At 43.1% G+C, this 25,924-nt stretch overlaps 2 long non-coding RNA genes and 5 other non-coding genes across 7 annotated transcripts; 3 read left to right on the top strand and 4 right to left on the bottom strand.

The window, feature by feature from the left end:
- Nucleotides 1-416: 416 nt before the first annotated feature.
- TRNAP-UGG (transfer RNA proline (anticodon UGG)) lies at nt 417-488 on the bottom strand. Its single transcript has one exon. It is a non-coding gene; the product is annotated as a tRNA-Pro (tRNA).
- Nucleotides 489-1,638: 1,150 nt separating this feature from the next.
- On the bottom strand, nt 1,639-1,729 carry TRNAY-GUA (transfer RNA tyrosine (anticodon GUA)). The gene is given in 2 exon segments: nt 1,639-1,674; nt 1,693-1,729. It is a non-coding gene; the product is annotated as a tRNA-Tyr (tRNA).
- A 292-nt stretch (nt 1,730-2,021) lies between these two features.
- On the top strand, nt 2,022-24,754 carry LOC132669357 (uncharacterized). Its single transcript, XR_009606089.3, has 3 exons — nt 2,022-2,231; nt 15,820-15,960; nt 24,557-24,754. It is a non-coding gene; the product is annotated as an uncharacterized LOC132669357 (long non-coding RNA).
- Nucleotides 2,827-2,899, bottom strand: TRNAT-UGU (transfer RNA threonine (anticodon UGU)). Its single transcript has one exon. It is a non-coding gene; the product is annotated as a tRNA-Thr (tRNA).
- LOC132669356 (uncharacterized) lies at nt 14,022-20,896 on the bottom strand. The gene is made up of 2 exons (XR_009606088.3): nt 19,410-20,896; nt 14,022-15,125 (listed from the first exon to the last, which is right to left on the bottom strand). It is a non-coding gene; the product is annotated as an uncharacterized LOC132669356 (long non-coding RNA).
- Nucleotides 15,186-15,267, top strand: TRNAL-UAG (transfer RNA leucine (anticodon UAG)). The gene has a single exon. It is a non-coding gene; the product is annotated as a tRNA-Leu (tRNA).
- TRNAL-AAG (transfer RNA leucine (anticodon AAG)) lies at nt 20,941-21,022 on the top strand. The gene has a single exon. It is a non-coding gene; the product is annotated as a tRNA-Leu (tRNA).
- Nucleotides 24,755-25,924: the final 1,170 nt, after the last annotated feature.

Genomic DNA, 25,924 nt, shown 5'->3' with positions numbered 1-25,924 from the left:
GAGGACGGCGTTGGAGCCTCTGTGCAGTTGGGACCGCACCCTGTTTCCCCGAGAGGGCCCTTCCGGCCGGGACCTGCCTCTGGAGCAGGAGCTGCGGGCAGGTCCCTGCCTGGAAAAGGAGAGGGCCTTGGAGACCCGAGCCCCACGCGCCGCGGCCTCTAGGACGCGACCTCCGGGGACAGCGGGCCTTGGGACACCGGTCCCTGCTCCCAGGAGCGAGGCGGTCCCTCCGAAGTGTCCGTTGGCGGAGAGTCCAGGAGACCGGGAAGTTTCTTCCCTCATAGCTCATCAGCCTCACCTGGCACGTGTTCGTCCAGTGCACCTTTCTTTTGCAGAACAGTCGGAAAGTGAGAAAGTTTGTACAGAACTAACTTTGGCGTAGTTTGGAAGGAAGGAAGGAGAAAAAGCAAAATTCTGGGCTCGTCCGGGATTTGAACCCGGGACCTCTCGCACCCAAAGCGAGAATCATACCCCTAGACCAACGAGCCACGACAGCAAAAGCTTGCCCATGTTTCCTCTGAACATTACTTTTCCATTCACAGTTGGCCGCCAGGCTGCTCCAGAGTTCTGATACATGTGGTGACATTACCTTTTGCCTCGCAGCCCTTTCTCCCATCTTCACAAAGTCTCACCCTTTTGAAAGCTGACACGGGTTCTAGCTTCGCTTATTCTCCCCGATCCACGTTTTGGAGCCCTCCAGAGGCCGGATAGGGTGAAGAGAGGCGACTTTTCAGACCTCAGGCGGCGTGTTGGGCTCCACCGAGCACCGCCAGACGGCTGAAGCTGCGAGCTGGATCCTGGAGAGAGCCTGGCGGGGGCCCGAGGGTCCGAGCCAACCTCGCCTGCGAGGCTGTAGGGTCCTGAGCCCAGGCCGGACACGCGTGCAGCTACCTCGCGCGAGCCTAACACCCTAGGGGCAGGAAATGGTGGGCCTCAACATATGGGGAGCCGAGGTCAGTGGGACGTGCGGCCGTCTGGCGCGTGTGGGGATAGTTCAGGCCCCTAAGGGAGAATGGACTTTTCCATCTCCCCACCTTTGCCTCACTTGTTTCCTGGGTCTGGAATTCTCTCTCCTAGGCTCAGCCCAACTCACGTCCAAACCTGTTGCAGTTAACTGCTCTGGCTCAAAATCTTTTTTGTAAAAGTATAAAAATATATAAAAGTTGTCTTGTAAGGGCCTCCCCCTGAATGGCTGTGTATATAGAGTGCGGGCGAACACTCGGGACAAGGGTCACAGTTTAGGGGTTTTCTTTTGCAAATTGGGGCCTCTCAGCCCGTAGCGCGCAGACATGTGCATACAGCGTTTATAGACAATGTTCTTCTGTACCAAACAGTGGTCTTGGGTTTTCGAACCGTAGACTTCAGGCAGCGATCTAGGATCAAATAGAAGCTAAAAGAACACATGTGAGGGAAAATTAAAATTAGCTCCCAGTCCTTCCAATTCGCTGCCAGAGTTGGCTCGCAGTCGCCTCCTCCCTAGAACCTGTGCCGAACAGGATCCACTTGTTCACACATGCTTGATGAAGCTCAAACTCTTTCTTTGGGACAGGAATAAGGTCTGGACAAAGTAACTCTAGAAGACCCCCCAAAGAAACAAGAGAGCGATGGATTCTTGGGTGACACCAAAACTGGAACTCCTCCTTCGAGCCGGAATCGAACCAGCGACCTAAGGATGACCGCACGGGGAGCGCACTACAGTCCTCCGCTCTACCAGCTGAGCTATCGAAGGGAGCACACGTAGGGCCTCTCCAGAGTCACCTATTCAGGACATCCATAAACAGAGGCGCGTGGGAAAAGATCCTCTGCCAGCGAGCGGACACTTCAGAATCACAAAGCCAGCGTGTGAAAAAAGTCCCGCTTCCGCAGTTCTGGGGACAACCCTTTTAGAGTGGGATTCCCCTCTTTCACCCAGAGGGTTCCAAAGCAGGGCCAACCCATGAGCTCTTCACAGGCACCCCCAGGTCCCTTGCATCACGTGGCCGCGCGGGGCGGGGGCATCTGCTCGCCCGGGGGCCGTTGGCTGCGGCGGTGGGAGACGCGGTTCTAGCCGCGGAACCCGGCGCCAGGCGGAGGGCGGGACTCGAGACTCAAGCCGGCGCCCCTTCCCGTTCCCTCCCTTCCTGCGCTCGCCTCCCAATCCAGGCGCGGCTGCACTGGCGAGCTGCAGCTCTCTTCCGTTTATACGTCCACAGACTCGGGGAGGCGGAGGATGTGGAATATGGCACGTACGGGTAAGCCCGATGTTTCTGTGAGAAGACTTCTGGAGAAAATATTTAAAGGTTTTTGTAAAGAGGAATCCACAGTTCCTTTGAGTCAGTAACAAACTTAGTGACCCAAGTCTCCACCTTACTTTTCCCGCTGGCATACTGAAGGTGTTCGAAAACCCCCTGAAACGGGACACCTTGCTGGAGTGCCCACACTCCAGAACCCCTCGCCCGGACGGCTCCTCCCCTTTGGCGAGGGGAGCTTGTTCTGGGCTCCAAGACTGTCAGAGGGTTGGACCCCATTCTTTTCCCCCACCGCCATCAGCCCCGCTAGGGCTCCCGCCGCCCTCAGAGAGGGCTTTCGCCGCCTGGTCAACAGAGTCTGGACTTCCGCGGGGCAGGCAGCGCTTCCCGCCGCTTGTAATGGCCTCCGCCACAATCCAGGCAGCAGAGCTGCACTTGCGCAGTAGCGCCTACGAGGTGGCTTCTCTGCGTGGTTTATTCGGGTTGTCAGCACTGCGGCGAGAAGATATAAGGACCGAATTTCGTCGGGGGTCAAAGTTACTGGAGAGAGAAGGGGTCCAGGAGTGAGAGAGATTTAAAACAATAAGAAAGAACAAGCAGGCCCCAGCGAGATTTGAACTCGCGACCCCTGGTTTACAAGACCAGTGCTCTAACCCCTGAGCTATAGGGCCTCGCGGGCTAGTGTCTCGCTTCTTTCTTTGAAAAGGAAAGTTTTTAATGCTGGTTCTTTGTTAGAGGATCAAGTGTAGGAGGCAGATCAAATCCGAATTTCGTTTCAATCAATTTACTTTTGGAATTCGGTCAGCAGGCTCCTGCTAGGGATAACACGGTGTGAAGGCCAGTAACAGCAACCACCACTATTTTAAGATTGGAGAAATCTGCTTAACCCAACACAATCTAACACAGTGAAACAGTCCACCTCCCCGCCCTCACACTGAAAATTAAGAGGGGAAACCAGGCGTAGAGGAAGTTGCCTACCATGGGTCTCTCAGCTGAAACTGGACCTTCCCACTGATTTTCTCTGTGACTCAGGATGGCCGCCGACTTTCAACCGCCTACCTCAAGTTCCTTACATGTAGGGACCTTTCTTACAGCTTGAGTTTCCACGCCAGAGCAAGCATTTGTTAATTCGTTATTTAATTCATTTCTTCATTCAACAGACACTGACTGAACTCTAATTCTGTGCTAGGCACGAGAAACAAGGCATCAGATAGGGTCTTGAACTTGAAGTCCCTGTCATATAGTCTTGTGGAATAAAAGAACTTTACTTTTTTATGAAAGAGAACAGTGAAAAGTAGCTGTGCCAGGTGTGAGGCGGGTAGTGGACAGGGCTGAGCTTGTGCAGATTCACAGTGAGCCATCACAGAGGCAGGCCTTCAGGTGGGGATGGGGTTTGAGCTGAGCTTCGAAGGGAGATTAAGACACAAGTCTGGGGGCGGAGTGATCTCTGGTACAAGAAAATATATGAGCAAAGTTGTGAGAGAGAAAAACTGAGGCATTTAAGGAGCCAAGGCAGAACAGCGGCTGGGGCAGATGTCTGACCTCCTGGAAGCATGGGAAGGTAAGACAGGTTAGTAGGGGACCAAGAGACTTTTGGAATGAGGTTACGCCCTTTAAAAAATTGAAAATGGAAACTCACCAGGCATTGATATGCAGAATGAATTGAAAGGAAGAGAAACCAGAGTCAAAGGAACGTCAGAGACTGGCCACGGTACAGGTACTCAACCATAAAGCTGCAAGAGGGTGACAGTTATGGGACTGGAAAGGAAGGAAGGAATGAGGGAGAGAGAGGGAGAGCAGATTCAGCTGAAGTTAAATATGAATAAAGAGTCAGTCCAGAGTCAGGGAGGACTCTCAAATATTATATCTCAAAAAAGCAAGATGATATTTTCAGAGGGGGAAAAAAAAGTCCAAAGGAGAGATAGGTATTTGGAATGGACAGAGGGGAGAGTTGCTGGGATTTAGGTAGGCTGGATTTGAAGTGAGATTGGAGGAGTTTATGGGAATTGTACAATAGCTAGAATACTCGTGTCCTGAAGTCCACAGATTAATAGGCCATGATTAGATCAATTTACATGAATTATCCACTGAGTTAGAGCCTCTAAGAGTCATGTGCTCTTGAAGGAAGAGAGTACAAAAGGAAAACTGAGAAAGTCTGAACATGAACTGAATAGCTCTGTTGCAGGCATTTGTCCTATAAGTGACTCCCCAACATTTTTGAACATTGTCCTTATATTTGGTAATTTCACATAATATAAGTCTGTCTTAGAAAACTTGCTTTCCCAGCTGGGTGGACATGTGACCTAGGTTCCACCAGTAAGATTAATCCAAGGAAGATTTCAATTTAGATGTATAAAACAGGAGTGAATGACACCAGAGGGAAATCCTATGTTTTTTCAATGGTGAGATAAAGGGCTTTCGTAAGTCTGTAGACCGTTATCTTTCTTCGGGTTGGGAAAATTCTTGGTCAACTTTTCAAATGCTGTTTTGCTATATTTTTCTTTCTTCATTTATGAAACTGGAGTTAAACCTTCACACCTCGTCCTTCATTTCTTTTAACTTCTCTTCCATATTTTCTTTTTGTCTCTCCAGGTTGCATTCTGAATAACATACTCGTAATATACTGCTCTCTACAGCTGTGTTTAATCAGCTGTTATATCTGCCTACTGAGTCAATTGTACTTATAAATTCTAATTTTCAATTCTAGAAGTTCTATTTTATTCTTTTTTAAAACTATGAAGCCAAAAATTTTTCCAGTTTTACTGAGATATTATTGACATACATCACTGCATAAGTTTAAGCTGTACAGCATAATGGTTTGACTTCCATACATTGTTAAATGATCACTGCTTTGGCTTAGTAGCATCCATTATCTCATGTAGATACAATAAAAAGAGAGAGAAAAAAAAAGAAAAAAGTTTTCCTTGTGAGGAGAATTCAGGATTTATTCTTTGAGCGATTTTCATATATATCCTAGAACATGGGTAACTGTAGTCATCAGGTGTCCATTACATGTACTTAAGTACTTATTTATCTTGTAACTGGTAATTTGTACCTTTTAACCACCTTTCTCCTATCCCCCTCTCCCCAACCCCTGCCTCTGGTAACCACAAATCTGATCTCTTTTTCTATGATTTTTTTTGGCGGGGGGGTTGTTTGTTTTTGTTTTTAAATTCCACATATAAGTGAGATCATATAGTACTTGCCTTTGTTTGACTAGTTTCACTTAGCATAATGCCCTCAAGGTCCATCCATGTTGTCCTAAATGGCAATATTTCCTCATTTTTATGGCTAAATAATATTCATATATTATTATATTACATGTTGTGTGAGATATTATATATTAGATACTATATATTATATATAACAACTTCTTTATTCATTCATTTGTCAGTGGACACTTAGGTAGTTTTCATGTCTTGGCTGTTGTAAATAATGCTGCCATGAACATGCAATTGCAAGTATTGTTTTAAGCTAGTGCTTTCAGGGGTGCCTGGGTGGCTCAGTCAGTTGAGTGTCTGACTCTCGATCTCAACTTAGGTCTTGATTTCATAGTTGTGACTTCAAGCCCCTGTTGCCCTCTATGCTGAGCGCAAAGCCTACTTAAGAGAAAAAAAGGCAACAAGTTGTTACTTTTGTTTCCTTTGGGTATTTTCCCAGAAGCAGAATTGTTGGATCATATGGTAGTTCTGTTTTTTATTTTTCTGATGATTCTCCATATTGTTTGCTATAGCGGCTGTACTAGTTTATAATCCCACCAACAGTAAAGCCAAATTTTGTAATTTCCTATTCCTTGCAGACATTTACCAGCTTGTTTTTTATTTTTTTAAACATAGTAATTATATTCATTTTAATATCTATAATGGATAATTCCAATAGTATTCTATCTACTGTTTTAGGTAATTCTTACTCAAGTCACTTTGTTTCACTTTGTTTCCTTGTGTAATTGGTCTTTTTCAATGAGCACTGCTCAATGTCTTTTCAAAATTATATGCAGTGAATTTTGGGGGCCAAGATGAAGGAGACTTCCTGGGGAAAAAATGTATATATATATATATATATATATATATATATATATATATATATGTATATATATATACATATGTGTAATATATATATATATATGTATATATATACATATGTGTTATATATATATATATGTATATATATATATGTATATATATATACATATGTGTTATATATATATATATATATATATATAGCTTCGGTTTCTCCCAGGCACCTGGAGCACCATCAACCTGAAAGGACACTAAAAAAATGTTAGTGGCCAGTCATTTGCTGAGCCTCCAAGATGATGTTACCAAGCTGTAAATCAGGGAGAATGGAAACCTGCAGTCACAGCTTCTCATTCTTTCTGTTTTCCCTTGCTAAGCTCAGCTGATTTCTGCTGAGCTCCATAACCATTATTGGAAGTAGGAGGATAGAGGTAGGTTTACTTCTTGTTCATCTTATGGGAACAGCTCTTTAATATTACGAATTTAAACTTAATATTTGGGGAGAGTGTCTCACCAGACTTTCTATTTTTGCTAGGTGCTGGGTCTTGACATCTGTCCCTCTTGTTTCTCCCACCCAAAGAGGCTGCCAAAATTCTAGCCCAGTTTTGCAGTAATTAGCAAGTGTCTTCAGAGCTACAAAGGTCAATGCTTCCCTTACCTCTCAGATTCTGTCTTTTGTTTAGATTCTGGCCTAGTCGTTGCTTACTACCATTTTAAGTATTTTGATGCTTTTAAGAAGATTTGGTAAAATCTTATCCAATATTCTTATCATTTTTCCTCAAAGAGTTTGGTCCAAATTAATTAGCCCACAATTACTAGAAAGGACATTAGAGTTGGAAGAGCTGTAACATCAATCATATTCTACCACATGAACTGAGAAGCAGAGAAGGCATTACTGTAGGAAGAACACAAGGGAGAGCATGGGGAGGTGATAGTGAGAGAGGGAGCCTGCCTGCACACCTTCTGAGTCCCTGGCTGTGGCCCACTCCAGAGGCCTCAGCATGCTCCACTTTTGGAATCTATGAGATTTTCCTGGATCCTTACAGAAATCCTCCTTTTTTATTTTAGCAAAAATTGTTTTCAACTTAAAGACTCTCAAGTACCCTAAAGTGCTCTCAGTCTGTGCCTCTTTACCTTACCGCTTTTGTCTTCTAATATTCAGATCAACATTTACCCAATGACAGGTGTATATTGACAACAGATCTCTGTCCCAGTCAACTTGATCCACTTATAATTCCCCAAACAGAACTCACACCTTTTTCAGTTGTGATCATTTGCTTATCATTTCTTCAACTAGAGTGATTTCCCCTTTCACCTTACCTGTCAAACACTACTTATCCTGGAAAGACCATCTCACTGTTCTAACTCAGAAAGCCTTTGCTGTTTACCAAATAGATTTCATCTCTTCTCTCCTCTGAAATCCATGATACTTTTTCTTATCCTTGCTGTTCTTTCCATTTCACTCCCACTCTCAAAAGACTGAAGAGGACAGATATAATGGAGGTGACCCATGGCACCTAGGAAGTAAGCATCCAGCCTGACATTACCCACTCAACATATATTCAGTTGCTTATGAAATTATCAAATTGTTCTGTTCCCCTTCCCATATTTCTTCATCTTATATGAAAGACTGTCAAAAGATAACACATATTTTGATTTTATTTTTTAGTCTTCCAGACCTACTTCTAAGTTGTGGTTTCCTATCTATTCCTATTTTTCTTATTTTACTTTTTAAAAAAGATTTTATTTTTAAGTAATCTCTACACCAAGGTGGGGCTTGAATTCACAACCCTGAGATCAAGAGTTGCATGTTCTACCAATGGAGCTATCCAGGCACCCCACCTGTGTCCATCTTTTTGAAAATGCAAAGAAAGACACAAAGAAAGAACAAATGAGAAGGCAAAGGAAAAGGGAAGGAGATTCTAGTGCACTTAGCTATAGACTACTAAGTTTATTTTGTTTTAAGAATCATATGCAAAAAAGTAAAAAAAAAAAGAATCATATGCATTAACGGGGCACCTGGGTGGCTCAGTTGGTTGAGTATCTGACTTCTAATTTCAGTTCAGGTTGTGATCTCATGGTTTGTTGAATGGAGCCCATGCACTGATGGCAAGGAGCCTGCTTAGGATTCTCTCTCTCTCTGCCCCTTCCCACAAGCATGCATGCTGTCTCTCTCTCTGTCAAAATAAATAAACATTAAAAAATCATATACATTAATATAACGTCCTCAGCTTATACCTCAGCTCCTTGAAGGGAAGGTTGTATGGTTCATACTTCTGAGTCTCCAGCTACCTGGCCAAGAGACCAGCACATCTCAGGGCATTAATAAGTATTTGAAATGGAGAGCTAACAAATGCAGATATATGTGCAAAGAAAAAAGGATATCATAACCCACAGAAATCTGGACTACCATGGAATCTTTTACTTTCCTCTTCCTGGAATTGTTGGTAAAACAAACACTAAAAATCTCCAAGGGCATTCCAGCTCTCATACAGTTTAAGTGTAAATTCCAGGAAACCAGGTGGTACCTGAATTCAGGTGCCAATTCTCATATGTATGTGGTCACTAAATGGTGTGCCAGATACCAGCACACAGAGCATCCTCATGGAAAAGTGGAGAACTTACCTAAACATAAACATATGGTTACCTACTGAGAGTGAGAATCTCTAAGGTAATGTCCTCAACCAAACACTAAGCAAACACTAAGTAGAATCAGTTTGACGTGGCATGTGCCTTCAGCCCTGCTGGGCAGGTTCCCCTGGAAAATGTCTTGCCTCCTCTCTCAAGTTAGTGCATAGTTTCAGACTCCCAAGGAAACATGCTTTCCACTGGGAGAAGCCTCATTCTGTCCTGCTAAGTGGATGACCAGTGCCAGCCACCTTTAGGCTTTTCTTCAGGCCTGAGCAATGCTGGGTGTGGTCTGAGCTGCATCTGGGTGCTCTCAGGTTTGGCAAGTAAGATAGGCAAAGGGGATGTTTCTTGGACTCAGCTTCTACAAAACTCTGCTTTTCTAAGACCTGGAGGGAATGTCCTTCCATCCCAAATAGGTTGAGCTTAATTGCAGGATTTGAGCAAGAGAGTTCATGTTTTTAACAGTGTGAGGAAACTAAGACTGAGTATTTAGGGGATCAGAGCAAATGAAAACACAGTAGAGAATGTCACAAAACTCCCCAGAAACTGACTGAGATGAGAGGCCATGGAAATGCAGGTCCTTTAAAGGATGTGCGGTTCAGTTCTTTGACTCATGATGTGATTCTCATGACATGTGATTCTCACTGTGGACACCAGAGGGCCAGGGTTCAAACCTGTAAGATCCAAACCTATGATGCTTAAACTAAAAACAATAGTTACTTCCCAAGACTTCATTTCTGCATTTCATTAGTGTCCCCACTCCCATTTTGGACCCAACAACCTTGTAAGACTGTTCTGTCCCATCTATTAAAAGATTCAAACTTTGCAGTATCCTAAACACAAAATGGAGAAATGTGGCATATAGCCGTACATAACTCAGCCAGAAGAGGGGAGGACAGTAGGGCTTAGTGTATAGCTATCCTTGAGCCGCTGATTCCCTCAACCAGCTGGGGAAGGGTGGCATCTGACTTTATACAAAAGTTGATGGCTTGCTTTTTTAAATTTAAGTTCATTTATTTATTTTTGCGGGGGGAGAGAGAGAGAGAGAGAGAGAGAGAGCAAGCGAGCAGGGGAGGGGTGGAGAGAGAATCCCAAACAGGCTCTGTGCTGTCTAAAGGAAATCTTTTAAGAATTGAAAAGTCAAGCCCTACCCTACAAACATTTGCCTGGTGCCCTGGAATTCCTGCTGACTTATTCTGCTTTCCATAGCCCCTTTAAATATCACCTGCAGATTACTCTGGTCTCTGTAAAAAGCTTTCTCTTGCTACTTCTGTTCAGACCTTCCACTACTGTCTTCTTGCCTTTTATTTCTTTCTCCCTACACTGCTCATGGCTGTCCAACTTTTTTTCTATCGGGATCATTTTGTAAGCACTGTTCTCAGGCATTATGCCCAGGTGAACCACAGGAATGCAGAGGGACTGAGTGGCTGGCTAGCTGGCTACCTCACTAGAGGAAGAATGTTTAATGGAACTGAAGTTTTTAGGTATGCGAAAGAGAAAACTTGAGGGACATCATCACCATCCTCAAATACCTGATAGGCTGCCATGAGGAAAGAGGAAATAGAAGTATTCTTGGTGATAAAAGAGAACCAACTCTCAAGTTACAGGAAATTGTTATTTATAGACATGTGTATGCATATACTTCCAAAAAAATCCTTTTTACATTTATTTATTTTTTGAGAGACAGAGCACGAGTGGGGGAGGGGCAGAGAGAGAAGGAGACACAGAATCTGAAACAGACAGCACAGAGCCCAATGTAGGGCTCGAACTCACAAACCACAAGATCATGACCTAAGCCAGGGTTGGACACTTAACCAACTGAGCCACCCAGGTGCTCCTGTATATGCGTATACTTAACTAAATGTGTAAAAGACTCATACACTGAAAATTATAAAACATTAATGAAGGAAACTAAAGAGGACAGAGATAAATAGAAAAACATCCTGTGTCCATGGATTGGAAGAATCCAAACTATCCAAAATTGTTAAAATATCCAAACTACCCAAAGTGCTCTACAGATTCAAGACAATCCATATCAAAATCCCAATGGCATTCTTTATAGAGATAGAAACAAACAATCTGAAAATTCACAGGAATTCACAAAGGTCCCTAATGTGAACTATGGTTCTGGGTGAGAATGATGTGTCAGTGTTGGTTCATCTATTGTAACAGATACACCACCGTGGTGTGGGATGTTAATAATGGAGGAGGCTGTGTATATGTGAGGGCAGGAGGTATATGGGAACTCTTTATACTTTCTTTAATTTTTTAATGCTTATTTATTTTTGAGAGAGAGACAGTGGGAGCAGGGGAGGGGTAGTGAGAGAGAGGGAGACACAGAATATGAAGCAGGCTTGAGGCTCTGAGCTCTCAGCACAGAGCCCAACGTGGGGCTCTAATCCATGGACTGGATCTCGAGATCATGACCTGAGCAGAAGTTTGACCCTTAACCTACTGAGCCACCCAAGCACCCAAACTCTTTGTACTTTCTAATCAATTTTGCTGTGAACCTAAAACTGCCCTAAAAAATAAACTCTATTTAAAAACCCCACAATATTTCTGGATTTCCATGTATCTAATAATGTAGCTTGTTATAAAACATAAATATAAAAAGCAAAATATAAGAAGCAAAATATAAGAAGCATTGTAAGAATAAGATACATAAGACACAAAAGTTGACAGAACTAAGAGGAGAAATAGAAAAATACACAGTTATCATTGGATATTTCAACAATCCTCTCTCAGTAGGTGTTAAACAAGTAGACAAAATATCAGTAAGGGCATAAAAGGTTTAATCAACACAGTAACCAATAAATATATGGTTGTGAGAGGTAATAGAATAGATTCCTCAATAAATTTTGCATAAATTTTACTATGCATCTTTGAGTAGCTCAGTTGATAGAGTGGAGGACAGTAGGATGCACATCCTGGTAGACATCCTTAGGTCTCTGATTAAGATCAAAGGAGAGTTCAGGTATTGCACACTACTGACAAGGGTGTGGACTCCACCTTGTCTAAGCCCATACAATGGACATGATAAAAAAAACACACTTGGACTTAGAAAATCAAGTGAAATAGATTGTAAATATAAACTGTATTTATAATTTGTTTTTCTTTGAATACTGGGTACAATTGCAGGATTTCTGCCCCCATAGTCATACAGAAGTCTGTGGTAAGTCTTTGAAATTAGGAGACCAAGTATTCTACTTTTGAGAGTTGAACAAAAAAGGAACCACACAGTAGTGGGTGACATTCCCTGTTCTTGGGCTGAGATCTTGCAGGTGCATTGTTCTGGGACCTCAGCCTTCCCAGGCTTAAAGTCTCTGAAGTTCTTTCACAGATGAGAAAGATCTCCAGCAGCAAGTTTTCTGGGGGCCTCAGGCGATTGTTTTGGGCATGTACTGCACTTTCCAAATGGTCCAGGAGAGGATAAGGCTGCAAGCATTTCTCCTAGTTTCTCCTGCACCCTTGCTTATCATTATGTCTTACCCAGCAGGACAAATAAACATGCCCAGAGATCACAGAAGATAGCACCATTTTCCATTTTCTGTGGTTCATTTGAGATCTCTGTGTTTCTACAGGTGGGTATCCTTAAGTGGAAGCTCTGTCGAAATCCCAAAGGGTGGTAAAGTGGCCACTACCATTGTCCAGTATTGGGAAGCCCTTTTCCCTGTCCCTAACATTAGGATTCACTAGGGGTGCCTGGGTGGCTCACTCAGTTAAGCATCTGACACTTGGTTTTGGCTTAGGTCATGATCTCTTGGTTAGTGGATTTGAGCCCCACATCGGACTCTGCACTGGTGGTGAGGAGCCTGCTTGGGATTCTCTCTCTCTCTCTCTCTCTCTCTCTCTCTCTCTCTCTCTCTCTCCCTCTCTCTCTGCCTCTCTCCTGCTTGTGCTCTTGCTCTCTCTCAAAATAAATAAACTTAAAATAATTTAAAAAAAACATTAGGCTTCACTATTTTGCTAAGCTTTTCTCCCTCACTTATAAATTTATTTTATTTGTGATTTCTCATTTATTCCCACTGCTGTCAATTAAGCACACATATCTTCCCTGGACACTGCTCTCAAGAAGTCTCAGGTCTTTGACTTCCTCAATTCTTTTTCCTCACTTCTACCAGAATTCTAAATTACAAAACTGATCTCCAGGGCGGTGGTTCTCAAAGCATGTTCCCTGGCTCAGTAACAGCATCAGCTCGCAACTTATGAGAAATGCAAGTTCTCAGGTTTACTAAATGAGAAATTGCAGGGGTTGTGTCCAGCAATGGCTTTTTAACAAACCCTGCAGGTGATTGGGTGCACGTTAAAGTTTGAGAACCACTGCTCTGTGCTTAAAACCCTGTCCCTCTCTCCAGTTATTTGTCTCCACACAAGTGGCCCCAATGTGTCTACACCTATACCCTTGAAAATGCATTGCAGTTCTTTTTCTGAGAGCCCCACAGAATATGTCAGAGTTAGCATTGCTCTCTTTATGTTGAAGCTTATGGGATTCCAGAAAGAGATCTCTGCCTCTATGCCCTTTTCCCCCTTCTTATAAGGACACCAGTCATATTAGATTAGGGCCCACACTAAAGACCTCATTTTAACTTGATTACCTCTGTATAGACCCTGCTTCTAAATATGGTCACATTTTGAGGTACTGGGGATTTGGACTCTATAGATCTTTTTTTCGAGGGCGGGGGGCAGGGGAGAGGGGGACAGGATTCCACCCATAACAAGGACCGTAGAATTTTACAGGAGGCTCTTGGGGGGGTGGGGAATATCCTTTATGTGTCCCAACACCACCATGGGATTATTTTTCCCTTCTCTTGGGAAGCATAATTGATTAATAGACAATGACTATTGTCTATTTTTAGGAAAGTAAGCCCGGTCTGGCGGCTTCTTCCCTGACATAGGCTGTATATTTGCAAGAGAGAGGGAAGCATAAAGCATAACCATACACAACCTCCCTGTTTAAAGCTCTTTGTGTAAAGTTGCCCCCAAATATCCTCAATTTTATCAAATAAATAATGTTATCCAAATATGATTGGATGTCACCAGGGAGCCACAATTTCCACCTTCAGAAGGCAGAAAATTAGCCGAAACATCACCCAACCCACATCCCCCAGCCATTCTCTGTGACACAGGCACCTTGTTTTTCTCTGAAGACTAGGCACTAACTGTGAATTTATTTCTCTGCTACTGCCACACACTAGCAAAAGAGACACATCAGCTATTGGCATTCTGTAATTTCCACTTGGATGTAATCAAAAGGAGCATGGAAACCAAAGTTTGGTAGGCCCAGAACAGAAACGCTGACATTTGGAGAACTGAGGTGTGTCTACCTTCCCTGTGTCAAGAAGAGAATAGGTGTGAATCTTTTTTCTCCCCCATTCTGGAACCTGGCTTGGGCTTCCGGGGAAGATGAGAAGAGGGAAGTTCTCCAGAATGCTGGGTGCTAGGAGCCCCCGTGCGGGCTCAGAATCACGGCTCCGTCCCCAGGGAAGGGCGTCTCTGGCTATCTCCGTCCCTAGTCGCCCGTAATAACAGGCGCCACGTGGCTACTACTGATCAGGGGAAAGGGGACCTGTCTGGCAGACGAAGAGTTAGTTCTAAAGAAAGGGACTGAAGGCTTCCCAGCAGCAGGAACCGATCCATTCTGACACAGCCTTCCTTTCGGGCAAGCAGGACGGGGGGAGGAAGACTCTGTAGCCTCTGTTCGGTCCAGACTAGGGAGCTGGCGGAGATTGGCACCGCCTATTTGCAGTTAGGTCTCAAAGGAGCAAAAGGGAACCAGGAGGCAAGCTTTTCTTCTCGGTGGTTTTAATTCACGTCCTACGCTTCCTGGAGACTCGAAGACTTCTCTCCCGGCTTCGGAACCGAAAAGTATCAAACTCAAAATGTAGCAAAAGCTGCTGCTTTGGTCTTCTTTACCCCACCAGCCCCACCCCGAAGCTATCTGGAGTCTAAAAGAGTTCATCCGTTCAATAAATACTTTCTGAGCGCTTACCAGGTGCTAGGCGGAAGCTGACGCGACCCCTGTCTTTGGAATGCTCTTAGGTTCTAGATCCCAAGAGCTTCGCTCCCGGAGCGGATGGTTTGGTTTGAAGATCTTTCCCTTTAGTTACTGGAGTGAGAAGAGCTGTTCCGAGGTGGGCGGATGCAGATTGGAATCCTAGTGGAGCGAAGCAGGGAGGGAAGAGTCTCTTCCTTAGGGTCCTTTGGTGATACCTACAATCTTGGTCCCAGGTTGAAGGTTTAAAGACCAATGCTGAAAAAAGGAGCAGAAATGTATAAGTAGGAAGTGTAGGCAGCCCACTTCCGTGGATTTGGTAGCGTGGCCGAGCGGTCTAAGGCGCTGGATTTAGGCTCCAGTCTCTTCGGGGGCGTGGGTTCGAATCCCACCGCTGCCAGGGTTTTGTTTCTAGTCATAAGTAGTCACGGCCTTTGCCTTCACTCCAAATAAAACTATAGTACCCCTGCGGGATTTGACCAAAACTCAATGTGTGGATTTTCTGACTACTCGGCTCTTGACTGATGGGGTGGGACTAGTGAATGAAGGACTCCGTTTTACTGGCAGGGAGCTCACAAGCAGATCTTTAAAAGACGCACTCCTCCGGATCCCCGATCCCCCCGCTATTTGGAAGGGAGAGGATAAGGCCTTGCTGGCCAAAGGATGGCATTTAACCTGGGCACTTAGGAGAGGAGAGGTAGTCTTGGAATCTTGACAGAACCTTGAAAGTGCAGTAAACAGGTAAGGTGGGGCACGGAGGGGAGCAGGGAATGAAGTCAGCCTTTGCTCCTAAGCGGTAACTCGGAAAATTTCAGCAGTTCCACTCAGAGCCAAGGTAAAAAAATTCAGACAGTTGCACAGGGCGCCCAAAGTGTCCCTGTGGTCCCCGGTGCTGCCTCTCGGACCCCTAATGCGTTACCTACAGGATGTTCCGTCTTATTTCTCTTTCCAGGTGCCTCTGGTCTCTCTGCTACTACGGCACCCCCTCCCAACCCACACTCTGTCTCTCCCTCCAAGTTCACCACAGGACAGCAAAGGAGATGTGTTAAGCAGGAAGCTTATCGTCAAGGGAGGCAAGTTCTCACCAGCTCAGGTAAGTGATTCAACCACCAGACTTGAGCCAGGCCAGGAAGACCACTCTGACTCTTACCTAGCCCCCAAAGAGTCCTAGGATGGGTTTGAAGTAAGAATTTGAGCACTTTAAGGAACATTCTCACTTTCTGGCCTTTGAGGGCAATGCCTCTCCTGCACCATGTACGTGTATAGCCTTTGGTACCTAGAGGGTGCATTAGGCATGATTTGGATACATACACATGTTTATGAATATATACCGCATTCAGATTTGAATCCAGGCACTGTCCCCTCCTCAAGGCTTTGACAAGGAGTTCTCTGCTCATTTTAGTAGATGGTGGTGGAACCTGACTGGCCTGTGCCCTAAAGGAGGCAAGAGTTAAGTTTGTCCATGTGGCTTGTTATTCTAGTCAACATCAACAATAGTGACATTTTTGGACCGGATAATTCTTTACTGTGGGGGTCAGAGGTCATGTGTAGTATAGGATGTTTAGCAGTATCCCTGGCCTTTACTCACTGGATACCAGTAATACTGTCTCAGTTATGACAACTGAAAGTGTCTCCAGACATTGTCAATGTCCCTTAGGAGACAAAATCGTTCTTAAAGACTGAGGGTACAACTATTATGTCCCACTTTGTGGCTTGTTTTCTCAGTCTCTCAACAGTGTCTTTGAAGGGCAAAGTCTCCTAATTTTGATGAAGTACAATTAATCATATTTTTCTTTTATGGATCATGCTTTTGGTGTTGCTTCTAAAAAAAATCTTTCCCTGATACAACTTGATAAAGATATCACTCTAAATATTTTATAGTTTGGGTTTATGATCCATTTTGAATTATTTTTTTATGTGGTGTTAAGTAGGGATCAAAATTATTTTTTAACATTATTGAAAAAACTACCTTTCTAAAGAATACATTTATCGTGATGAGCACTGAGTAATGTGTATAGAATTGTTGTATCACTATCTCATACACCTGAAACTAATATAACACTGTGTTAGCTATCCTGGAATTAAAATTAAAAACTTAATAAAAAATAAAAAGTAAATTAAAAAAGACTACCTGTCTCTACTGAATTGCCTTTGAAACTTTGTCAACAATCAATAGATAATTTATGTATGGTTCTATCTCTGTACTCCTGTTTCATAGATCTATTTTTTATATTTTAATACCAATACTATGGTCTTGATTAGAGCAGCTTTTATGAGTCTTGATGTCAGTCAGAGTGAGTTTGCTCCAACTTTGTTCTTCTTTTTAAAGTTGTTTTGGGCATGCTATATCTTTGAATTTCCATAGGAATTTTGGAATCAGCTAGTCAATTTCTAAAACAAAGGAAAAAGAAAAGAAAAGAAAAACCAGAGTCACATGGCTGGCTCAGTTGGAAGCACATGGGACTCTTGATATCATGAGTCATGAGTTTGAGCCCCGTTTTGGGTATAGAGACTATCAAAAATAAATAAACTTTAAATTTAAAAAAACATGTCTTAAAAATACATTTAAAAACCTTGTTATTTTGATTAGGATTGCATTGAATCTACAAATCAACTTAGGGATAATTGATATCTTAATGATATTGAATCTTCTCATTCACAAACGTGAAATGATCCAAGGATCCTTGTATTTAGGTTTTCTTTTATCCATCTCAGCATTTTTTTTCCTGGTGTACAAATCTTGGACATATTTTGTCCCTAAGTATCTCACATTTAATGTAAATTGGATTGTTTTTAAAATTGTCAGTTTCTGATAGTTCATTGCTAGGTACAATTATATAGATATAGATATAGTATATAGACAGTAATATATGCAATTAATTGTAATATTTACTTTCTATCCAACAACTTTGCTGGATTCACTTATTAGTTACAGCTTTCTGTAGATTCTGTAGGAATTTTACATAGATTTTCATGTTTTCTTGGGATAAAAGATACCTTTACCTGTTTGTTTAAACCTAGATGCCTCCTGGGGCACCTGGGTGGCTCAGTCGGTTGAGTGTCTGACTTCGGTTCAGGAGCCCCATGCCGGGCTCTGTGCTGACAGCTCAGAGCCTGGAGCCTGTTTCTGATTCTGTGTCTCCCTCTCTCTGCCCCTCCCCCGCTCATGCTCTGTCTCTCTCTCTCTCTCTCTCTCTCTCTCTGTCAAAAATAAACATTAAAAAAAAAAAAAAAAAACAAAAACCTAGATGCCTTCCATTTCATTTTTTCCCCCATTTCCCCTGCACCTTGTTGAACAAAAGTGATGAAAGCAGATGTCCATGTTTACTCCCAATCTTACAGGGAAAACATTCAGTCTTTCATCATTGAGCATGATATTAGCAGAAGTTTTTCATAGCTTCCCTTTATCAGGTTGAGGAAGTTTCCTTCTTTTCCTAATTTGCTGTGAGTCTGTGTCTGGAATGAATGTGGACTTTGTCAAATGCTTTGTCTGCATTTTTTGGTAAGATCATATGATTTTTCTTTTTAGTCTGTTGAAATAATAAATCACATTGATTGATTTTGAATATCAAACCAACTTTGCTTTTCTGGGATAAATCCCACTTGATCCAGATGTATTGTTATTTTATATATTGTGGATTCAACTAGCTAAAGTTGTTCAACTAGGAGGAACTGGATTTCATATTTTAGCCCCTGACTGGTGCACTCACTCTTGAGTTACACCTTCTTACCCTATTCTTGTAAGAGAGATCTTCATTTTGTTGATCCACAACCAACAAAACTGGCAGAAGGAAGAAGTAACAAATACTTGTCCTTGGCTCAAGTAATTGCAACTCAACATCCCCAGGCCATCACACTCTAAGACAAAGCCCCCCACTTCCCCCTCATCCCACAACCAGACAGGAACCGAATCTTCTAAAGTGCAACCTGTGCATTTGAGTCTGGAGGAAACCTGAGCTACACTGCCCCCTGGTGTACGATTTATCCTGCACAATATCCATCAGGACCCCTAGTCTCTCCTAATGTGGAAAATCTCTGAAGTGTCCTGCAGATCACTCTAGGAGTGGCACCAAACCCTCCCCCAAGATTCCCCGCCTCCCATAGCCTCCCAGATTCCTGGGCTGAACTTTGGGAAGAACGCTGTGGCGCTGGAAGGGGCTTCTCTGTCCCATCTCTTCTATAAACTGTGTAAAAGGTCATGGAAAAGCCAATACTTTAGAATATATTGATAAAGTCAGCTCTGAGGATTAAATGAATGATTTAAGACCCATGCAATCTTGAACTGGAAGGCCCATTCTCAGCTGTCATTTCGGGTATGTATTTGGTCCTAGAACTAAGGCTAGTTCAGTCCAGAGCTCACTCCAGGTGTGTGGGAGGAGATAAGGAGGTGAGAAGCCTTGGGTCATCCTGAGATACATACAAGAACGAGGCTGAAAGACAAATAGAAGAACATGGAGGGATTAGGGAAGAACCCTTCCGATACGTGGCTCCACATTATAATCTGTGAACAACTTCACCTCTGTTCCAGCACACGGTCCTTACCAAGTCACATGGTCTGGCATGTGGTAGTCAAGCAGCATTGCGACTGCCACTCAGGCATTGAACCTGGCAACTTCTTGGCTGCGTCACAGCAGGTATCCAGAGAAACAGCCTGTGTCAAGCAGGTTTGGACATGACAGGTGGGACAAGTGAGAAGTCCTTAAAAGAAATAGAACTGCTTGTTGGAATATCCTCAGGCACTGGTTTTCTATGTTGGCTGCATGTGAGAAACTATACAGTACTGATGCCTGGATACCACCCATAGAGATTATGAGGTAATTGGTCTAGAGCCCAGGTCCACGTCAGAATTTTTAAAAGTTCCACACGTGATTCTAATGAACAGAGCTAAGAACTACTGCTCTAGGGATGTCATGATTATTTTGGCTGTGATGTGCTGGAGCAAAAAACCGACAGAACCCGAAAGCTCTTTTGAAAACTGGAGGCAGCTATCAAATGAAGGCAACTTGTAAACAGGGACAGAATATCCTGCAATAATAAAAACTGCCTGATGGGAGAGGGGAGCTGCAGGGACTGGCAGTCCCAGTCTGGCCTCTGTGCAGCTGCAGGACCGTCTCCTGTCACTTCTCACTAAAATGTTTTTCTCAGAAAAATGAGCACATCGTGTCCCTGAGCTCAGAGGAAAGCCTGGAGATGACGTTCCTTCCTGGGGCTTGGGCATAGCTCTGCAGTGTGTGTGGAGACCGGCAGAGTTGGTCAGCAGGGAACTTGCGCGCTGCTCTCTCTACTCGCCTGGACATTCCCCTGCACAAATTCTGGAGTGACAGGAGCAGTCTCAGAGGGTTGATTTTGCCATGCTTAGATGCCAATGTGGTGGCCTGGGAAACCACTAAGGTCCTAAAAGCCCTCAGATTCAAAAGAAATGAGCACCCGCTCTATGAGAGCAGAAAGAAGACATCTCCAAGTGTCTTAGGAATGGAGTGTAAAACCATATAAGGGGCTTCGCTTCCTCTGAAGAAATAATTTAGCAGAGACACATGCCTGAACTCTTTGATATCTCACCTAGTAAAAGAAAGGACTGTAGATTTCCACTGGCATCTAGGTTGTTGGTTAGATTCTAGCTCTAAGTAGGTGTTCAGGCATTTGCAAATGCCCTAGATCTCCGTTTGATAAGACATGCTCCCTCGGAGCAAGGATTTTGTGGCTTTAATTAGCTTGAATACTTCATTGATCTTCCCTAAGATATTTGTAGCAAGACGGAGAGGAAGCCAACATAGTCGACACCTGCAAAAGGCCCACAGCCTTCTCTTGTGTTACAAATTTCATTCACTTATTACTCATGTACTCTTCATTCACTCAGTAAAATATTCCTCTTTAAGCCGTGGGTGGGAGATGGACAATCCAGAGTCTACGAGGAAAGTAAGCTTTCGCGATGAGCCCTACTGGTTCCTCCATCCCTTCCTCCATATGTTCTTGAGATTTGAGACTTCAGAACACAAATCTACGTAATAGAACGGAGATGTAAAGGAAGGTAGTTACCATCAGAAAAAACCAGGCAGAGCCGCCACAAGCCAGCGGTAGCGTGGCCGAGCGGTCTAAGGCGCTGGATTAAGGCTCCAGTCTCTTCGGAGGCGTGGGTTCGAATCCCACCGCTGCCAAGTGGAATTTTTACCAACAGCGGAACTGAGGTCAGAGGATGATGAATAATCACTCCAGTGTCTACATAGGTAGCACCGGAATGGGTCTGGGGTGAGTACACGAGGGTGAACTGTTAGGTCAAGTGCAGAGAGCGCCTGTTTTCTGGCCTGGGTAGCGCTCTGGAAAGTTTTGCCAACCCGCAACGTTTTGATAAGTCTTCAAAGACGAAGTTCACCAGGAGGTTAAGGGACGGCAAGAAACAAATGTTAAGACTTCACAGTGGCAGGTGTGTCCACAGAAGTAGCTGTCACACGCGGATTGATATAAGGATTGATAGAAAGGCTCAGAAAGGACAGGGAGTGCTTTTTTGTTTTACGTTTTTCCCACTCATAAACGGAAACGCACGGAGGCTTTGGAGCCAGTCCAGGAGCAAAACGTCCAGAGGAAACTCCTTTGGCAAGATCACAGGGCTCAGACCCTAGGGCTGTACTGTCGCCCGCACATACCTGCAACTTTTGCGCCGGCTCCTGGGTTCTTAGGTCCCCGTTGGCCTGTTTTCTGGAGCCTTCCGGCTCGCGTTTCTGCCTCCCCACTCTCAAGCCCCGTTTCTGCTATCTCGACTCAGTGTCTCCCGGTTCCTCCAGGTCTTCTCGGCCAGGAAGCGAGAAGGAAGGACACGGCTGAGCGAGACTGTCCGAAGATGCGTCTCGGAAAGGAGGCAATGCCCGCGGGAGGAGGGAGGTGTTTCGGTTTTCGCAGACCTGAGTCGGGGATCCTTGATGACCAACTTGGAAAATAAGCTCACTGCCCCCTAAGCGCTTGCTCTCAGAAAGCCCAAGAAAGTTTCGACCCCAAGTGCGAACTCCTATCAGACATTTTCACGTCTTGAACTGTCAGAACTTCCGGATCTGTGCGTGTGGTTTGGGGCCTCCCCCGAAGAGTGGATGAGTGGAACCCAAGTGCAGTCTAAGATTTGCCCCTCTCACTGTGTCTCTTTGGAGAGGTTGTGGTGAGAGCGCTTTTGGGCAACGGGAAGAAACTTCCTTTCGAGGAGGGGGTGAAGAAACGGAGGTGGCCCGTGTCCTTAAAAGAATGACCAAGAGAAACTTCAAGTTTCTGGGCTGCTTCTCCATCTAGGAGTTCGAGTATGGTTGTTCCTCTTTTGCTTAAGCATACTCACTTAACAAAATCACAATCCTTATTTAAAGAAAGCCTTCTGTCCCCGCACTCACCTGGGTCATCTAGAATGGAGAGAAACAGTAATGCTAGACTGGCCTCAATTTAAATTCATGGCGGTGATCTCAAGCGTGTCTGCATGACAATCTTACAAGTTTTTGAGAGTCCTCTACTATATAGGATTCTTAAAGACTGCTGTTTCATCCCTTCTCAAAACAGCCATCACTCCTCATGCATTCTAACGCTCAGCTTTCTCCTTCACCGAGAAAACAGAAGCAGTCACAGGAGAACTTCTACAAGGTCCTCATCCACCTGCTGCTTTCTGAGTATTTTTAGGACTCCCGTTACTGTGGATGATCTATGCGAGATCCTAGCTAAGGCCATCTCTACCCTTGGTGCAGGAGATGCTGTCCTCTCTTGCTTACCCCAAAACATTCTTTCCAACACTTGTTTCCTTTCTGCTCTGCGGGATCATTCCCATCAGCCTACTGGTACGCGGCTATTAAGATCCAATTATCAAATAAAAATAGCACGTTCTGGCAGCAATGATGGGAGCAGATACAAGGCTCGCTTTATACTCACGGTCACTCTAAATCTTCATGCGGCTTTTTCTAGGTCTCTTAGTATCACGCTAATAAGTGGTGCAAAGGCCTGAAATTCGGTTGCATGGGTGGAGTGTGAGAATGGACATTTCTGTTTTCTCCTTAACCTCTTTCACCCCAACGCTGGTAGGAGGTGATGTAGATCAAGATGTATGCACCTTCCACAAATTAGTGAGTGCCTATTTTTTGCCAAGGATTGTCCTTGGCTGGAGGAGGTAAGGTTGTGATCCCAGGGAATTCACTTCCTAGAAGTCAAAGGATTATTTTCTCAAACAAATGGTGATGTTCAACCCAATCACCTTCCATCTAGATTACGAAATATGAAAATAAGTGAAGAGGTTAAGTATGAGGTAGTGTGGCAGAGTGGTCTGAGGTGCAGGGTTTAGGCTATAGTCTCTTGGATTTGTAGGTTTGAATTCCACCACTGCTAATGCTTTGGTGTTTTTAAAATAAAAAAAAAAATCCATCCTTTAAAATTCTCTTACGTACTAAAAAGTTAGTACAAAAAAAATGTGATCAACAGCAGGTGTCTAGTCATTGAGGGAGACCCTCACAATCCAGCCAGGTACATATTACTGATCCCTCAGTGAGAAGACATATAAATTTCCTTTTTCTATAATTTACAGAGAAAAGGGAATTGCTGCTCCATGAAATAATTGAAATGTTGTGGTCTCCCAAAACCATTCTGATCAAAAAGAACTAGGCTGATTTCAGGTTTGGGGCAAGAAACATACATGAAGAGCTGGCAAGGAAGCAAGAATTTCTGCAAACTACTAGGCCATGGCAAAAGTTCTCAGGAGCCAACAACAAGTTTCCACTGGCCAAAGATGGAACAAATGGATGACCAAAAGGAATACCTACTCCAAAACATTGAATATAAAAACATATAATGATCTCCTAAAGGCAGAAAGAAAAACAACCCATTGATCACCAGTAGGGACAACCAGGGAGAAAATTATTTAATGTGAAATTCGGCAATTAATGGGTTAGAATCAAGCATTATCCCTACCTATTAAATGTACATTCTGTTTAAGATAACCAAGTAGCCTTAGCTGGTGAATAAAACTTCTGTGAAGAGGAAATCAAGCCAGTAAATATGGATGAAATATAAAATTGGATATCATGATTTAGCTGTGATGATATTAATATTTAAGGATAAGCTGATGGGGCAATTTGCAATGGAGGGATCAGGCTCTCTGTATGTGAACCCACTGATCAACACTAACATTTAAAATTGAAAGATTATGTGACTTTTGAGCTGATACTCAATACGTGAAGTACATAGAATTGCTTCTGAAGTACTTTTGTAAAAACTCTAACCTTAATCAAGAATTGACAGTTAATGTTCTATTTTCAAGAAATGAAAGAGCAGTATAAATTAAAATGAAGGAAAGCATTAGATTTGGAAAAACGTATAACATTGTCCAAAACAACTGATTCATTTCTTTATTATCTCACTGGCAGAGAGAGAAAAGAGGAGAGACACAGAGACACTGAAAGAGACTGATCCAAAATAGAGGAGATTTACACACAAAGCAAACAAATATATGCGTAAAATCTGTTTCGCTTTTGATTATATTAAAACCTCTATGTGCCATTTTGAGAAAATCAGGGAAATTTCAATATGCATTATGTAATAAATGTTACAAAAGAATGAATATTAATTTTCTTAGGTATAAATTTGTGGATATGTAATAATGTTCATATGATTAGAGAACCATACTGAAATATAAATGGTGATAATACATGATATAGGTTTGTTTTATCATACTTCAGATAAGAGGAAATAGAAGAGGGGACCCAGGCTGGTTCAGCTGGTAAAGCATGAGACTCTTGATCTCAGGATCATGAGTTCAAGCCCCACATCCAGTATGGAGCCTACTTAAAAAAAAAAAAAAAAAAGAAGAAGAAGAAGAAAAAGGGATAGATAAATTAGTAAAACCCTGAAGATTGTTGAATCTGGATAATGATTATGATTATGGTATCTCACCATTTACTTTATATGAAAATTGATAAAATAAAGATAAAAATGAAATTCTTTTAGACTTGTGAAAATGTTACATTATTATGCTTAGTATTTACAAAAATCTGATGCGAAACATAAACTTCACTTATGTAGTAAAAACATTCTCATTCTCTAGAACCAAGTAAGACTTACTATTCTATTTTTAGTGTCCTGATATGTATCCCCAATGTGTAGGTGTTGTTTATTTTATATTTATCCTGCTCATCTATGATTGGACTATTTCATTGTGCAGATTAGTTCCCATTGGTTCAGATTACTGTTATTTTAACTACGTTTACCAAAGTTTTCTTTGTACTTCTTACTAAAACTCCTGTAACATTAGGCTTAGATATTCAGGATTAACCACTCATTATTTAAAAAAATTTTTTTAAATATTTATTTATTTTTGAGACAGAGAGAGAGAGAGAGAGAGCATGAACAGGGGAGGGTCAGAGGAAGAGGGAGACATAGAATCTGAAACAGGCTCCAGGCTCTGAGCTGTCAGCACAGAGCCTGACGCGGGGCTCGAACCCACAGACCGCGAGATCATGACCTGAGCCGAAGCCGGACGCTTAACCGACTGAGCCACCCAGGCGCCCCTAACCACTCATTATTTTAACATTTACATTTTATATTCTATACCTTGTTACTCTTAATGTTTTGGGGAATAGTTCTCTTAGAGATTGGTAAATCAGTATATATACATCTGAATAAATAAAATTAGTCAAATCAATTTATTAATTTTTCAATTAATACACTTTATGTTTGGGGACAGTATTATGTTAAATTAAGCACAGAGTACAGAGTTCCCATATATACTCTAACTGCCCTTCATCCACTGTTGTCTCCTATAATGATAACGTGCACTGCTGTGGTATATTTTGCTGCAGTTGATGAGACAATTTTGAGGGTTTATTAATAATTAAAATCCAAAGACACATTTTCACTATGGCAAAATACCTGGGCTCAAAATCGAAGCTTGCTCCCAACAAGACAAGAGAGGAATGCAGCACAGCCTGAGAGGACCAGAGCATGCAAAACTACAAACCCAGCCTGGCTGACCCTTTCTGCCTGGTACCACACAGAGAGAGTAGTACCGGCTCAAAGGCACTGCCCCTCACCCCGATCCTCGAAGGTGC

Source organism: Panthera onca, chromosome B3 (genome assembly GCF_046562875.1).
Source record: "Panthera onca isolate mPanOnc1 chromosome B3, mPanOnc1 haplotype 2, whole genome shotgun sequence".
Taxonomy (NCBI): domain Eukaryota; kingdom Metazoa; phylum Chordata; class Mammalia; order Carnivora; family Felidae; genus Panthera; species Panthera onca.
Note: the sequence above shows the minus strand (reverse complement) of the source record. Positions and strands in the feature narration are given on the sequence as shown.